The sequence below is a fragment of the Aptenodytes forsteri genome, unplaced genomic scaffold (genome assembly GCF_000699145.1).
Source record: "Aptenodytes forsteri isolate BGI_AS27 unplaced genomic scaffold, ASM69914v1 Scaffold308, whole genome shotgun sequence".
Taxonomy (NCBI): domain Eukaryota; kingdom Metazoa; phylum Chordata; class Aves; order Sphenisciformes; family Spheniscidae; genus Aptenodytes; species Aptenodytes forsteri.
In genome coordinates this window covers 746602-750006 of record NW_008795475.1, presented here as the reverse complement: position 1 = coordinate 750006, position 3405 = coordinate 746602, and positions in this window count along the sequence as shown.

Here is a 3405-nt window from a genome sequence, read left to right as displayed (position 1 = left end):
GAGAAGGTCTGTGGAGTTTGGGGAGGTCCCTGGGGCTCGGGGAAGGCCCTTGGGTGCAGGGAGGGTCCCAGGGTTTCTGTGGGGTCCCTATGCTTTTCCCCAGGGATCTCCCTTTTGCAGGGGACCAGCCAGATCCCATTTTGCATGGGAACAGAGCGGACAAGGAATTAGCCCCAATATTATCGGGGCCAGGAAGAGCGAGCGCGGGAGAGCAGCTGGTGGCACGGGCTGGACCCCCTCCCCTCGCCCCCGGCCTCCTGGGGACGGGGATGGGGCAGGCGACAAGGTCCCAAATTGCCGCTTTCCACGGAGCATGCGCGAGAGCCTGGGAGCGGGTTTCCGCTGGGAGCACCGAGGGGTTTCTGGCTGCCCACGGCCCCGTGGCGATGGAGCCAAGATCCAGCGGAATTTGATCTGGGGGAATCACCGGCCAAATCCCAGCGGATGGCAGGCGTCCCTCTGGCTCGCCAGCACCGGCGGAGGGGGGGGCACGCAGCAGCGGGTTTCCCTCCGGCTGAGGGGATTTGCTCAATTCAGGCTTTATTTGTCACTCCAGTGTCGTCGTCCCCGCCCCGCTCCCCGGGGGTCTGGGGTGGCGGCGAGATGGGCACAGCCCGGGTGGAGGGGACGTGCCCCGTGTCCCCATCTGCGCCAGCCGTCGCGCAGCCCCACGTGCCGGCCGCTGCCCACTGACGTCCCGCGGGGTGTAGGTTTCATCCCAGCCCGCGGGGCACGCGGGCCCGGGGATAATTTTAGTCTGTCCCGTTTTTCCAGGCCAAGGCGCCTGGCACCCAGGGGTGATGGCGTGACCGCCCGGCTGGCGGCAGCGTCCCAGAGCAGAGCAGGGGCCGTGCCACGGCCCCAGCGTGCTGGAGGGGGGGCTTCGGCCATGGTGGGGGGTTTTTCCTGGCCGGGGGGCTCGGGGCCGTCGTCCTCCCCCTGGGCGCTGCATCCTGGGGGCTGGGGTTCAGGGGGAGGCTTTGGGGTGCGGATTCAGCTGGAGTCCCGGGCATTTGATCCGCTCTCGCAGAGCTGATTCATCACCAGAGCCAGCGTGTGAAAGGATGTGTGGAAATCCTATAGCAACAGTTGTTCCCGAGCTGTGCAAAGTTCACATAGTGCTAAGGCTTCCCAGATGCTCCTCGCGCCGCGGGTTTCTGTTTCAAGGCTCTTGGAAGTCGCTGGCCATTCACCCTGGCCGGCGCAGCCGTCTCCTCCCCAGCCGCCCAGAAGGCACGCTGCTCCGGAGCGGGTGGTAGCAGGAGATCTCATCCTGGTGGATGCACAAGATAACACCAAAGACGTTTTTTAAAAAGCAGAATTTGGGGTGGTTTTTGTTGCCGCTGCGCTCAGGGTGACTTGCTTTAGAGGGTTTTAAATTGCAGGGTACTGGCACGAGTTCAGCAGGCTGCACGATGTACCACGTACCGCTGCGAAGAAGGGAGAGAATACCTACCGCTCGCGGTGGAGGAGGATTTACTGGGGAGAAAGTGTCCAGGAGGTAAATACCACAGGGACTCGGCTAGTACTAAACACTGTGGGGGCGAGGGTGGTGCTCAGAAACGAGGGGGTGTGCTGGTCCCCGGGAGATTTTGACAATGTGACGTACTGGGATGTTCTGCCTCAGCTCCCCCGGCTTTGCAACCGGAGCTAACGCCGCCCTGGGGCGTTTTATATTCTCCGCGGGCAGAGAATATCGAAGTGCCTTTTTTAGGCTTCAAGTTTTTTTGCTTCCTAGAGGCTGGCTCGAAGCCAGCGCGATGTCTTTCCCCTTATATGTCTTCGTGAAAGCAAAATGGTTTTGCACGGCTTATCAGGTGAGGGTCGGACCTGTCTCTTAACACGGGGGGGAAAACCCTGATGGAAATTATATGCCAGATCCCACTGGGGAGCTGGGGCTGCATTTTTTTTTTTTATTTCCCGCCAGCGAGCGGAGCTGCAGCTAATCTGCGGGAAACGCTCCATGTAACGATGTCAAACGGACTTACAAGGTATCGGTGACAAGTCGCAGCACACTGTCCCTGGCCCAGGCGTTCCTCAGCTTTGCCATCGACGAGTGCCCGGCCGTGTAACGGTGTAATTATAGTTTTGTGGGTCTCTCCAGGCACGCACGGGGTTGCACACAAGGAAATATGCCTTTTTATAGCTTGTGGAAGTGTGGGTGATGCCATCAGTATTCGCGTCTCGTTTCTGGCTGCGGCGTCCCCATTCTGGCCAGACAGTCAGAAAATATCGGTGTAACACGAGGACGAGGTGGCGGAGCTGACTTGCCGCTGGTCTCGTTTCCGGCTGCTTCACCAGGCTGTTTAAAACACCCCTTGAAACAGGCTTGGTGGTTTTTTGGGCGACTTCTTGCTAATCTGTGGCAGCTGCTTTTCTGGAGCAACGTTTCTAATTAAGGCACGCTCAAAAATCTTCTGAAGTGAGCTGTGCTGACACCACAGCCGAGTTATTTTAGTGCCCAAAAGATCACCACGCTCGTCCCACGTGAGAGGTTTTGTACTTTAACATGGTGAACCTTTTATGCGTGGTGCGCCGCATGTGCTTTAGTACATCAGTTTAATGGCACTTCCTATCTTTAGCCGGTGTATTTCGATAGCGGGTTGACAGATCTCAACACGCTCACCTATCTCACCACAGTATTTAAGCTTAATTAGTTACCAGGCACAGGGTGGTGTGGAGGGTTTATTATTAGCTTGGAGCTAGCCACCAGCCAAGGGCAGCGCTGCAACCAGGTCTTCACTCTGGGTTCGTCTCGTTTGGAGAGAAGGAGGCCGAGGGGCCTCATCTCTCCTTCTGCCACAGCTCTAGGGCAAACTGATCTCTGGAGCCCTCTGATCTCTTCTCCCTGGTATCCAGGGACAGGACGCGGGAATGGTTCAAAGCTGCGGCCAGGGGAGGTTTAGACTGGACATGAGGAAGTATTTCTTTACCAAGAGGATGGTCAAACCCTGGTACAGGCTTCCTAGAGAGGCGGTCGATGCCCCGAGCCTGTCAGTGTCGCCGAGGCATTTGGACAGTGCCCTTAAGAACATGCTTTAACTTTTGGTCAGCCCTGGAGCGGTCAGGCAGTTGGACTAGATGATCAGTGTAGGTCCCTTCCAACCGAAATATTCTAGTCTGTTCTATTCTGTTCTACAGCCCCGGCGAGCTGCCTTTGTCCCCGGCACGCGCCAAGTGCAGACGTTGCCCCAGGCGTGGCCGGTGGCAGCACAGACCCATCCGAGCAGACGGGGCAGAGAGGAGATGACATTTTTCGTAGCGCTCACCATTGTGCTACTCGTGCTTCCCGCCGGGCTGCCCGGGTGAAGGTCACCATTTGGCTCGCGGGCGGAGGTTCTGCCTAAAAGCCTGGTGAAGAATAGGAGTCGCGCTCTTCATAAAAGAGGAAACTCAGGCAGAATG